This window comes from Theropithecus gelada, chromosome 8 (assembly GCF_003255815.1).
Source record: "Theropithecus gelada isolate Dixy chromosome 8, Tgel_1.0, whole genome shotgun sequence".
In the NCBI taxonomy this organism is placed as follows: domain Eukaryota; kingdom Metazoa; phylum Chordata; class Mammalia; order Primates; family Cercopithecidae; genus Theropithecus; species Theropithecus gelada.
The window spans coordinates 74,763,212-74,777,325 of record NC_037676.1 but is presented as its reverse complement, the minus strand read 5'-3'; the positions used below and the strand labels follow the sequence as shown (position 1 = coordinate 74,777,325).

General features: G+C 37.7%; 1 protein-coding gene and 1 pseudogene across 1 annotated transcript in view; one reads left to right on the top strand and one right to left on the bottom strand.

Moving 5' to 3' along the window:
• Positions 1-14,114, bottom strand: part of KCNB2 (potassium voltage-gated channel subfamily B member 2) — a 418,770-nt gene that overhangs the window by 325,928 nt on the left and 78,728 nt on the right. The gene's annotated exons all lie outside the window — the stretch shown is intronic.
• LOC112629780 lies at positions 3,487-4,127 on the top strand (annotated as a pseudogene).

Here is a 14,114-nt window from a genome sequence, read left to right as displayed (position 1 = left end):
CTTAATGTGTGCTTCTTCTTCGAGGATGTTTTCCCAGTTTTCTGAACATATAGATAATTGGAGAAGCTTTCTACCCGAACTATCCAATTCCATATGCTTTGACTGAGACACTAGCACAGAAAGCCAAGCATGCATGAGGCAGAATGAAGATATTTAAGAACTTAGCACATATTTGTAAAATAGCTTATGTTTAAGTATTTTACTAATAGGAACATTATGGAGACTTGATTGATTTAAAAAGAAGAGCCGAGTGAGTAGAGAAATGAGGAGGAGGCATGGCTCCTAATTCTGTCTCTAGTAATGATTTGTAGATAAGCTACCTACTGGCATAAGCACTCTTAAATAATGAACACATGCTTATGCACCAATCAGGAAGTGCTCAAGCATCTGGGGGGCCATGAAAGGAAGGGGTGATCATGAGGGGACTAAGAAGCCTAGAGCCAGAAAGGACATTTGTGCCAATGACAGTCTGTCTTTGGGGTCAGCCTCAGTGGGTCAGATGCTTCACAACTGTGATTTGGGGCACCTAACTTCTTTATAAATCCATGTTCTCGTGTTATTAAATAAGGAGAGGAAAGACCTACCTGTAGTGGTTGTCATGAGAATTAATTAAGCTAATACAGGTGAAGCTTTTTGAATATGACCAGGCAGATAAATATGACAAATCAGTTATCTTTTTAATCTGGTTAAGGCCTCCTATGTGCTAGGAATCTGGTTCCTCTAAACTAGTCCACAAGGTCGTGACTCATATTTTCCCCTGATAACCTATCCACCTTCCTTCTATTTGTAAAACCTTTTTCAATTCTTTATTGTCCCAGAAATGTGTCCAGATGGTTTGGGTTCCAAAGTCTTCTATCAGAACAAATCAGAAACTGCAGATCACAGCCTTCGCTTTTCAATAAGTGACACTTGGTTTTCTTCCCCACTTTATCCTTGGTGCTGCTTCCTTGGGCTCAGAGGTATCTCCCTCTGTTCATCTCCAACCTTCCTCTTCAAAGCTGGAGTTGAGTCTCTGTACTCCTGGAATCAAAACAACTCCAGAAGGGCAAATAGCAAGAAATGCCCCTAAACTGTGACAGACATCTCTACAATTTAAGTTGGTAGGGGGAATTTATTTGCTTCCTCCAGCTTTGGGGATAACTATCACCCAATCAATATAGCCAGAGAAAGTTAACCTCAACATTGATTGACTCTGACTGACTGGAACAGAAGTCTTTACAACAGAAATGCTGCAGTGAAATGGCAGTATAATTAACACTTAGTCAATGAAGATACATCAAAAATGGTATTTGTAAACCTCCACTTTCCTTCTTATAGTATTCTGATTTTGATAAAATCAGAATTTGGGGCCCACTCCCTTGGTTTATAGATAGAGAAATTCGAGCTCAGGTAGATGGTGTCTTGAATAAAACCACATGGCAAGTTCTAGCAGGAGCTGGAACAGATCCCAAATAGAAATGTTGGTGTCTGGGAGCTCTCAGAGCTTTACTACGGGGCTTTCTTACAGGTAACTAAGATGCACGGAGCATTTTAGTAGATAGGGGTTGGAGATAAACCCACTTCAAACCAAATTCTACTGAACACAGGTTATGTTTTAGTTAACACTGTTATATAGACCAGAACAATTAAACAATAAGCTCTCTTAACAGATTCTTACATAATTCTATGGCATAAACCCTAGACTAACTTTCAAAGAAGCTGCACAGTAGGGTTTAATTACCTAGATTATTCACATCCTTCTTCATTCCATTCTTTGTAATTTGCCTAAAGTATTCAGAGTAATAAATTAACCATTTTTGGAAGCTTGACACAGAAAAAGGGCTTTCATCCCCATCTCACTGTGCATCTGTAGGAAGATGTTTATTCCATCAAGGTTGATCATGATATTCATATCACATTATTTCAGCTGTTCTCTACAATGGCAGATTATGTTAATAACACGTTTGAATGTCTCCTATTATTGGAGGGTCAAGAAATGCTCCAATTAATCTCAATACTCTTGGATTACAGTGAAAGACTGTGTAGATATTATCCAGAAGACTAGTTACATAAGTGTAGGCTTTTCTTCTTCTGAAATCACTTATACGCCACTTAAAATGTCTATAACATATTGAAACTATGCAAACATTTTGATTCCTATTTTGCAGAACAAAAAAAGGCCTCAGAAAAGTCAAACACTGTTTATTTTCTATGTACATTCCATAAGAATTAGACTGTTATTTATCAATTTATCCCTAACATTTCTCAGAGGGCTTGGTAACATCATAGATACTCATGAAATGTGCACTAATTGACAAAATGATTTTTAAAAAATTGATTATAGATAATACAAACATATTTTAAAAGGCAAACTGTTAAGTATATATAATTTGTCTGAGGGTCTAATAGAGCTGGTGAAATAACATGAATGAGGGAAATGTTGCCTATGCTTGAGGTTACATGAACACGATGAACACTTCTGGGATGTATGAAGACCAGCTTCCAACATTAAACTGGGAGACAACTTTTCAAAATCAGTTTCAAAGGATGGTGAAATCATGCCACAGATTTCATTGGATCCTTATTTTACTTGTGTAATTAATAGAGAATTTTAGTCTACATTTTATTAAAACTGTGAGGTTAATGCCAGATTATTTCTGTAAAAACAAAACGACTGCTAATTAAAATGAGTGCAGGCTCAAGGGGATGGATAGTCCATTTTCCATGATGTGATTATCACACACTGTATGCCTGTATCCAAACGTGTCATGTACCCTATATGTATACCTATGTACCCACAAACATTAAAAATAAAAAATTATAAATAAATAATTAAAAATGAGTGCAGGGAAATGCTCAAGTCAAGTAATGTCATTACTCCAGTATAAAAAGACAAAAAACAAACTAACTTTCTGGGAAGCAAGAGAAACAACCATTAGCTGAACTGATGATGGTGTCAAGTTGTTATACTCCATTCCAACTTTCAAGTTTTTTGAGAAAACAGATCTGGAAGCTGGGATCTGGCCGGGGGGTTTGATCCTTCTGGGGATCTTGACTGCCACGTCCTCCACATATACAACCAGATGGCAGAAGCTTCTTGGTATGTATGGGAGGTCACCACTGACATGTTGGGATTGAATCATTTGGAAAAAATAAAAATATACAGGGAGTCAGAAAGGGTTAAGAGATGAAATGTATGTATGTTAGCAGGATTCTTTTAAAAACACATTCCCACAAATTTGTGGTCTCATTTCTTTTTTTATGGATGATAAGATTTAGATAAAATAAAATTTGAAGATAATAAAATAATATTCTTGAAATGAAAATCAATAAATAAGGGGCTTGCAGGGCACTTTTTCCATGAGGAGTTCTGTGTGAAGTGGCAGAAGCATCAGCTATGGAGCCCCAGTAGGAGAAAAAGGTGCAGGTTGCTGTGTGATAAAAAAAAAAAAAAAAATGGAGGTAATCCCATTCCACAGTATGAGGTGAACCTCTTGAAACAGACAGAAAGCAAGTGAATATGAATCACAAGCCAAGCCTCTTCAAGACCTTCTCATGAGGAGTGTGAATTTTCCCCCTGCCAATCTCTCCAGCGTGGGTTCCACATATTCGAATGCTTTGGTTGACAGCGCATGACCCTTGATACCTCACTAGCGAGGTTTATCCCTGCAGTGAATAATTCGACATCTGATCTTTTCAAACAAAATCCCAAACTGAGGAAATGAAGACTGAATGGGAAAATCTTGAAAAAAAAAATCTAACCGCAACATTAGTATTAGAAAAATCTCAACAAGAGGATCTCAAAAAAGTAGAGTTTCATGTGTCTTTGGAAAGGGCCAAAGTCAACGGTCATCTTCAGAACAGGAAAAGCAAAGTTAGAAGAGTTCAGATTTGAAATCAAAGCTGCAGAGGAGCCACTTTCAGCTAGAGGCATGGATGCTTCTCCATTTCATCAGTCCCTAGTAGCGGTATCAGAGAAACTGGCGGAGTTAAAATGACAGACCATACCTTTGAAGACAAAAATGGAGATCTATTTAGATTTAATGCTGAATCCATCTCTTGCTCAAGTGAAAATTGAAGAAGCAAAGAGAGGATTAGGTAGCACCAAAGCTGAACTTACAAAGAAAGTAGACACAATGGAACCGTGACCTGAGTCAAATAAATATCATTTTCCTTAAAAAAGTAAACTGAATAGGACTTTACAGACTTCTTTTTTCCTCTTGGGATTGCTTATTTCTGTGTTTTTAGAAGAGATAATAATGTCATAATTGATCAAATCATGGTTTCTTGTTGTGTATAGTAGTTTTTGTGTCCAAATATACAATTTTCATATTAAAATACATTTTTTCTGGAAAAAAATGAGTAACTAAAATTCTTTCACTGGTGTTCTATTTCAATATCAACTGCAAAATAATAAAAATTTATGTTTATTAAAATCTTGTAGTTTTATCAACTAGTTGGATACATGACAACACAGCAACATTGTATTTTTAAACTAATACTTAGGGTGAATTAATGGGCAAGAAAAAGAAGGACAGTTTCTCTGAGTCTAAGGGTATAAGATCTCAAAAAGTAATTTGGGGGCACTATTTGGTTTTGATCTTGAGTCTACTTCTCTGTTTCTAGTTCCTACAGAAACCTGAATCATTTGGGATGTTAGTTCTTTGGGATTTTTTTTCTTTTTTTCTTTTTCTTTTTAACACACATGTGCAGCTTGCAAAGATTATGAGCTAATGTCAGTCTACATTGCCATCTCGGTAGATATTTTTAGCTTTCCCACCATACAGATGCAGCCACACAAGGGGCTGCAGGAGAAACAGCAGTGTGTGCAGGTACCAAGGTGAGTGGGAGGCTGTGCAGCACCAGTAACTGCATAATGAAAGACTCCAGATGTCACTGCCGATGCTCCATGCTGTGATCCCTGAAGTCGTTCCACCACATAGTTACATATGCCTCACTAAAGAGCTTCAGACACCGCTTAGATAATATGGTGTGTGTTTTCTAAAATAGGCTGCAGACAGCATTTGCCAAAATTTGCTCTATTTTTAATGAGTTGTTTATTTCTTGGGGCAGTGGTGGGGGGCAAATTCAGCATCTGGGAAAACCACTAGATGGAGAGTTTACAAGTGAAGGGAAGACATGCAACATAGATGACTAAGACTAACAGGGTCAGTTCCAAGTAGCAGTGAAATAGTGACTGAATAATTAAGGGTCTATTGTAAAAATGTCCACTAATCAAAACGAGCTATAGTCTACTGTCATTTTTTTTTTTTTTTCATTTCTGTGATGCTAGCCTATACTGACAAAATGCACTGGTTTCTGCTCCATATTGAATATGCGAGGACCAAATGGAAATTTCAGGGCATGGAAGTTGATCCTGCCACTCAAAGATGAGAGTTCTTCAAGTCTTTCTGGAGTTGGATGGAGAAGGCAGAACAATCTGATTTGGGCACCAAATCCCTGCCTTTCTAAAACAATGTTCTCTTGCCTCCATTCCAAATCCTGTCCTTGCCTATCTTCCTTTTCTCTCTGCAACATACATCACTGGCTATCTTTGTTTTGGAATTGAAAATAAGAGTGTTTTCTTCCAAAATACTGCTCAGACACCAGGTGGGAAACTATCATGTTGGAAAGATGGGAGGATTGGAGCAACATTAGTATACAGGTTTCAGACAGGTGACATAAGGATACCTCCTAGCTAAGAAAAGTAGAGGAAAGAGAGGGAAATGAAAGGGCACAGACCATTTCCCCCTGACCCTGGCCTCATAGATGCATCTGTGGCCCTTTACTATTCAGTCACTATTTCACTGCTATTTGGAACTGGCCTGCATAAATCACAATTGAGCAGACACCTGGCTCGAGGTGTGAAGCCACAGAACATTACAAGAGAGAGAGAAATTGTGGAAGCCATTTAGTTAAGGAATGTGTAAGAGCTGTGAGATCCATTTAAGTCCCTCCAATCTTCCTCCAGCAGACTTCAGTAATAGGCAAAGGACAGAATATAGAGCCCTGAGAAAACTGTGCCTATTATATTAACTCCTCCTCTTCATATATACAGTAAATATTTATTAGTTTTCCCCCTGTGTTCCAGGTATAGCTTCAGGTCCTAGAAAGAGCAATAACCTAGACAGGCAAAAGTCCTTGCTCTGATAACCTTTGCATTCCATAGGAAGAGGAAGACAGTAAATAAATGCATACACAGATAAGAAAATTTCAGACAGTGCTACATGAAATGAAATGCTTGACAATTCAGACAGTGCTTGAAAATGAAGCCAAATAAAGTGATAGAGATGAAAGGGGTTCCTTTGCAAGGGGTAGTTTGGAACCCTTAGAACCACATTTAGTATATGAACTGAGACCTGAAAGAAAAATGAAAAAAGCCCAAGAGCTAGAGAATTTTACACAGGCTGAGATGTGACTGACTTTGGTGATTTAAAAATTTCATAAACATTGGAATAAAAAAAGCCAGTAAGACTGACTCTTAACACTCATGAGGTTATTATATGTGACACTGTTTTGTTGTTCGCTTCCACTACTCATAAGAATGCCACTTGCACAATCAAAATCCATATTGATTTAAAAATTATAGCTATAGTTCCACTGCAGATTTAATTTTATACCAATTCTAAATGGAAGCTTGAATGGGCAAGAAATAAAAGCTGACAATTCGGAAAGGCCCTCCACTTAATTTCAACAAAACGTGCAAATTCAAATGGAATCCTTCAGCTTAAAACCTAAGAAAGAAAAGGTGATATGATTGAGAACCTTAAAATGCCTGAATCTTTTCATGTACCTCAGAAAAGCTTTTTTTCCCCTTGTCAATAGGTAGCCTTGGGTTTCATGAACTGGAGACAGTTCAAGATTGAGACAATCCTGTACAGGGCAGCCAGCATTTCAAAAGCAATAAATTATTTTCTGCTCAACTTAAACTTAAATTATCTTTTGTTCACTAACTTAAAAAACTTATCAAAGCAAATTATGATACTTGCAGCTGAGAGTTTAAAGACACTACTGAGAGTAAATATGTTGATCTTATCTATCTGACTTTCTTCCTTTATCTGTTTACTTCATTCCCTCACCTTTAAAAACTATGCCTCACTTGGGCAAAGAAAACTTTTTTGCCCTATTCAACTTGTTATAAACTTTCCAAATTTTAAAGTACAATAGAGGTATCAAAGTTTCCAGCCTACAATATGATTTTCCACATTATTAGCTCTTAGTAATCCCCCAAAACACACCCATCCCCAGTGGTCTGGCTAAGAGGGGCAGAACAGCAGTTTTCAAAATGTGGCCCAAGGGACCAACCAGTTCTAACCAATCACCTATATGTTTGTTTAAAATGCAGATTCCAGGCTCCGCCATGGGCCAAAGAAACTAGAAACTTATGGGGTGAAACCCTGAAATCTGTATTTTAAACCAGTACCTTAGGCAATTCTTGTACAACTGAGAAGCCAAACCACAGAGGATTAAAGGGAGTTTTTGCTTCATCTTTTGCCTCACATGCCCCTCAGTGTGTGATTTCAGAGCCATGGAGTGGTTAGTATTAAGCAGAACCACAGGTTACCAAGTGCTTTCACACACGACATCTTATTTCATTCCCATAAGCAGACAGGTCTGTGATTTTCATTTTGGAGATAAGGAAACCGAGACTCAGAGAAAGCAAATGATGTATCCACTATATGCAATTAGTAAAAGGCAGACTTGGGTCTATGTTTCAAGTCTAAGGAGCTCCATGCTCCTGTTTTCTGGACAGGTCTTTCTTTCCCTACCCACTGCAAACGTGGAGTCCAAGGGCCTGCTCGGGCAGCTGGTGTTATGTGGGGAGGTTTGGTCTCCCCTCGTGGTGTGGACTGATGCTGCTTCGTTAGCCACTTCTATCACCCGCTCATAGCGTCCTGCCTCCCAGGGACAATACATTGCCTCTACTTCTTTGATATTTTTGGTCTCTCAAAAGTATTTCGGCATTTAGCCACCTAGCTCACATGGGCCATTGTATGGTTATATGTAAGTTATGGCATCTCTGAGTCTCCAAGGAAATCATGTCTCCTCTGAGCTTTTCTGTCAGGATGGAGTGGGGACAGCAAATTATTTAAGAAATGAAATAAGTTGTTTTCAGAAAGGACAGAACCAACGGGAGGGAGACAAAGACTTTGAGCACCTAGTCACAAGATGACAGATTTATAGCATCCCGAAGCAATTCTTATTAGAAAAATCCTATAAGAGCAGGTGCCCTTATAAACACCTACTCTTCAGCACAGAGAATAAGAGCAATTGTGTCCACTAACTACAACAGTCAGGGACTGGCATCTACGCTGTACTCAATCCCCCATTTCACTGTGTGATCTCATTTCACTGTAAGAACAACACGATCAGGTGAGGAAGATTCCTTTAACAGCACAATAAATCGAATTTCCAATTTAAGAACCTTGTCTACCTTCACAGGGCTATTAGAGTAGAGCTAGGATTTGAACCCGAGTCTTCTCTGATTCCACACGTACCATCACGCATTGACCCTTTAGGATGACAACAAATCCTTCAATGGTAGAAACTAATATAAAGACATCATAGATATCTTTCTGTATCTATAAAATACATATATTTAAAACTAAAAGGTGTTTCCTTGCTGTTTGGCATTTAATCAATATCTAATAAAACAATTTTTACCCAATAAACAGCACTGGGAGAACAGGTTGTGATGCTATCAGAAATAAGAGCTGCCTACTGCAGATTGTACATTACACTCTTTTTCAGGAGCAAAACTAATTTACATCAATGTGTGACTAGCTACGTTTCCTCATCCTTCCTAGCAGAAAGGCAGCATTTCTACAGGAGAATCCACTGCTACCTGACTAAATTTAGATCGTCCACATTTATGCTTTGAGTTGGTGTCATTATCTCAGCAACAGTGTGGGAGTTTAAACCCATAATCTCTGCGTATTGAGAACGGGTAAGATCCCATCTGAATAACTGCAAGAGCTCAAGAAATTCACTCTTTCACATTACTTCATTCTCGTGATGAATTTTAAATGTGGACCATTCTGAATTTACGGCAGAAGAAAGGAACTCTGCTAATTGAATACTCAATGTGCCAATTACAGCAACTAACAAGTGCACTGTTTAACCACATCAAGGGTTTACAATGCGACTACACTGGAGGCGTGAATATGGTTATCAGATACCCCTGAGTGGCTAGGACAGGCCAATGTGGAGTGAAATTTACTTGCAGTAGTACAGCTTAGACTGAGGGATGATGTATCTCCAATTGAACACACTCCACAGATGGTGAGATCTTAATACACAGTGAACCACTGATTTGATGTAAGAGGGATTTTATTGTTACATTTTGTTTCTTCCAAGTCAAATGCTGCTGAAACATGGAAATAATTAGACATATCTGTCTAGGTGCATAAGATAAATCTTCATAGTCTGTCAGTGACTCAATGTATATTGGATAACAGTGTGAAAGATATTTAAAACATTCTTTTTTTGAGGAATATAAATTCAAAATTATCACAGACATAGTGGTAGCTTCCTTAAGGACTTGCAGAGGCCAGATGTGATCGCCTGCTTTGTGGTTTTGCTTGTTTGTAGGGATTTTTTTCTTGCTATGATTGAATTCATCTGGAAGATAATTGCCTGTTTGAAATCCACTGTTTTCACTTTTATTTTCAGCTTATCTTTCTAAATTCAGATTCACTCTCTCTAGCCATGGTGTGGAAAACACAATAATGATACAGTGGGGCAGAAACAGACAGCCCATATGTACCCATGGAGCAGTTCTTGAGCCATTGTTATCTAGTTTTCGTTTATTACGCGACATTTATTTGTGAGACTGTGTGCACATGTGTGCACACGGTACATGTGTAAACAAAATAATGCTAACTTGATAGAAACGTTATTTCCACAGGAGAGCATCTCTTCTTTTTTTTTTTTTCTTGAGACGGAGTCTCATTCTGTCGCCCAGGCTGGAGTGCAGTGGTGCGATCTCAGCTCACCGCAAGCTCTGCCTCCTGAGTTCACACCATTCTCCTGCCTCAGCCTCCCCAGCAACTGGGACTAGAGGCGCACACCGCCAAGACTAGCTAATTTTTTTTTTTTTTTTTTTTTGATTTTTAGTAGAGACGGGGTGTTACTGTGTTAGCCAGGATGGTCTCGATCTCCTGACCTTGTGATCCGTCCCCCTCAGCCTCCCAAAGTGCTGGGATTACAGGCCTGAGCCCACCGTGCCCAGCCAAGAGCGTATCTTCTAACAATACTGTCATATTTAATTTTCCAAAAATGTTAAAACATAGAAAATCTAGCTTTGATATCTACTGAAAAGAACACTCCTGCTGATTTTCTCATGCTGTACTTTATATTAAAAAATAATTCTTAGCAAGTTAAAACTTGAAAAAGCTTAGAAGTTCTAAGGACTAAAATCATACGTGCCTCAGGAAAAATCAATTATTTCATCCAGTAGCATTCAGATGTCCATTTTACTTCCACAAAGCCCAAGGCAACTGTTTCTGTTCATCTTGTTCTAGACTTTGACCCTGATGTCTCAGTTCCTGACACTGTCTGCTTCAATGTGTCAGGCTTTATTATGAAGACCTAAATTAGAACCAGATTTTCAGGGGCAAGTGTTTCTAACTCCCATAGCATCTTCCATGATGTAACTTGCTTGAAAGAGATGGAAAACTTAAAGAAGTAAGAAAGCAGGGCCAAATGTCATCAGTATGAATGACTAAGAACTGGAAGTGATATCTGACTCTAGAAATTCACCAGCAACTCTTCCATTAAGTTTTATTTTACTTCCTTGGGTTTTCAAAGATTATGTTGCTTATGTTTACATTTACCAAAGTTGAGTACCTGTATAGCAAATCTTTGGTCACTTGTGGACAGATTAAATGTCATTCGTCACTCAGAACCCTGCATTGTTCAATCCTTTGATTTTAGAACAATAAATCATTTATATTTGCTAATTAAGTTGGAATGGGGCAATAGTCAGGTTTATGATGTTAATGCTTACTATCACTGGAACAACTGTGAATTAAGAAGACACTGAATTTACTGACGGTAAGTTTTAAGTAAAATCTTTTAATGATTGCATGGGATATACTGTTTGAGAGTATCTGAAGTTTGTGTGGAGTTTTTAAGTTTTTATTTCACTTGAACTCAAGAGTAAGTGAGCTGGCATTATTTTTTCTACTCTAAATAATAGCTTTTTTGCATTTAGGGATTTTTTCTGACATGTTTCAGGCAAAAATATTAATTAATTGATTAATATTCAGTCCTTGTCACAAATCCTACTGTTCCCATCTGAAAATGAAGAAAGTGAGGATCCAGAAAAAAAAAAAAATGGGTTTCTCAAGGTTGGGCAGAGTGGGCTACGTAGGATTTTAAGCCAAACTGGAGTGAGCCAATGCCTGATACTTTCTATTCTCATGCATCACCAACATAAGGCAAAAAGTTGCAATTGGCAGAACAATACACTATGAAATAGAAGGTATCCCTTCCACAGTCCACTGTCAAGAGCTCAGTGTGCCATGCAGTAAACAGCAAAGCCAGTTGCTACACACATCCTCTTTGCCTTCCTGTTCCCAAAAAGAACATGGGCAGTCCTCATGGCAAGGGGGTCTTTCTCATCATGGAAAATATAGATCATCAAAAGTCCATATTGCAAGTTATAAACATCATAGGTGATTAAAATAACAAGGGAGATGTTGGCAGATTCAGATACTGACTTTAGTGTGCTGGGGTCACAAAAACCCAAGAGTTGTAAGTTTGAAAGCAGTGAGTCAACTCTGTTCCCAGGGGAGCATCTGAAAATACGGTAATCCTATCTACATTTAAGAGACTTGTTTAGATAATTTTTATTACAAAAGACTTTTTGTGGCCGGGCGTAGTGACTCACGCCTGTAATCCCAGCACTTTGGGAGGCCAAGGCAGTGGGGATCATGAGGTCAGGAGATCATGAGGTCAGGAGATTGAGACCATCCTGGCTAACACGGTGAAACCCCGTCTCTACTACAAATACAAAAAATGAGCTGGGCGTGGTGGCGGGGACCTGTAGCCCCAGCTACTCGGGAGGCTGAGGCAGGAGAATGACGTGAACCCAGCAGGCAGAGCTTGCAGTGAGCCGTGATCACGCCACTGTACTCCAGCCTGGGCGACACAGCGAGACTCCATCTCAAAAAAAAAAAAAAAAAAAAAAGACTTTTTGTGAAAGGTATTGGGAAAACTAATACAGGTATCTATCTTGTAATACCAATCAACTTTAAAAATGATATTTTAACATCATCCATATGCATCATTGTCAGGAATCTATAAGAAAATACTAATAACATTCTGAGGATTAAAAGATGGTCTCAGTTTTAGAACGGATAGCATATAGATTTTTTTTTCCTTTTCTTCAGTGCTTCCTACTCCCTACAATCCAGGATTCATGAATTTAGAGCAATCTCAACATACATGTCTTGATTCATTGACTGAGTCCATTATTTTCATCAGCTCAGTGATAAAGTCAATGTTTTGAAGGTATTCCCTCAATCCACGGGCAGGCTGAAAGGTCATTACTGATTGGAGACAAAATCATTTTTTCTGACAAATCTGATCTCATTGGATTTGACCTGAGGTCTTCCTGTTACCCTGTCAGTGAGATAAGCTGCCTGTCTTGCTTTTATATGTTTTTAATGACCAAAATCCTGTATGTTACATAAATCACTTGTCTTCTGAATTTACTCATTATAATAGTTATTTGCCTTCATTTTCCTTTAGAATGATTCAGTTTTTAATTTAATGATGTCTTAACTCTTTAACCACATTTTAAAATGAGACTAATAATAAACCCTATGTCATAGAGTCGGTTGTGAGGATTAATATGTTACTAAATTATTTAAGTATTTGGGACAGTGCCTTGCATATAGAAAGTGCTATTTTTTTGGTTGATATTATTATGAGTGTTATTTTTATTGCACACATAAGAGATCATATCCTTATCCTTTTGCTAGGCATAATTTGTTTTGGAAATTTCAGGAAGAGGCAAACAAATTGCACACCCAGGCTTTTAAAAATACTACTTGGTGAACACAAAAAAGAAAAAAAATATGAGGAAAATCTTCATGTTACCATAATTCAATTGCTTAAAGTGTAGATTCTGTTTAAAACTTTTTCTTTAACTTAGTTAAGAGTTCAGTTTTTATGCACATCAGTTGGAGGAACAAATCCCACTGATTTAGGTAGGAACACTCGAATGTTAAACCCTTGATGCTGAGGGGATTATATTTCAGTACAACATCTACTTTTCAAGAGATGTGATTTGCAGAGCTTTAAAAGTCATTATCTTTTCTCTTCTCTCCAACAACTCCCTGCTCTAATCCTTTTCTATTCATTGATTTGAAGTTTTTCTTTTCCTGTTGTCTTATCCCATCCCTGCGGTCAGAAATGTCACCAAATTCTTTTGAAATATTATTAAGTGATTGCACTTTAGTAGGTACAACAAAAATCTGTTTTAGGTTTTCAGGATCTTTTATATAAGAAGAAAGAAGACAGCCAGAGCTGCAACTTGTACAACTCCGGGGAGAGTTGTGAAAATATTCCATGTGAACAGCAGCCCCTGAATGCTGGACTTCAATGGAATGATGTCCTGGGTCTGCGCAGTGTGGCAGCACTGAAGATGTCTAGATGATCATGCTTTATTCGACTGGGGACTTTAATGAAAAATGATTTACATAAGTGCACACATAAACATAGTGCTCAGTAGTCTAAAATATTTTACAAATATTCCAAGAACTACAAATAAACTTATACTAAGTTGATCCTAATTGACATTATAATATACAATATTAAATATTTCTTCCTTTGTGTTTTTGCCTGATACCAGATTCTGCTGTAAATTCCAAATCTGATATTATCTATGTCTACTCTACCTTATGTTCAAGCACAAATAACAGGGCAATAGAAAATACTAATAATATTTATTGTGGAAAAAACTCTTGTCTCTAATGAAAATTGTAAACTCTAATGCAGATATCTATTATGCTAATTTTTTGATTCAGAAAGAATATATTTTTTCTTCTTATATGGTTTAATGTAACTCACTTCATAAAGGAACTTCTTGAAAAAGAAGTGTTGACTGAAATTTTATGAATCAAATA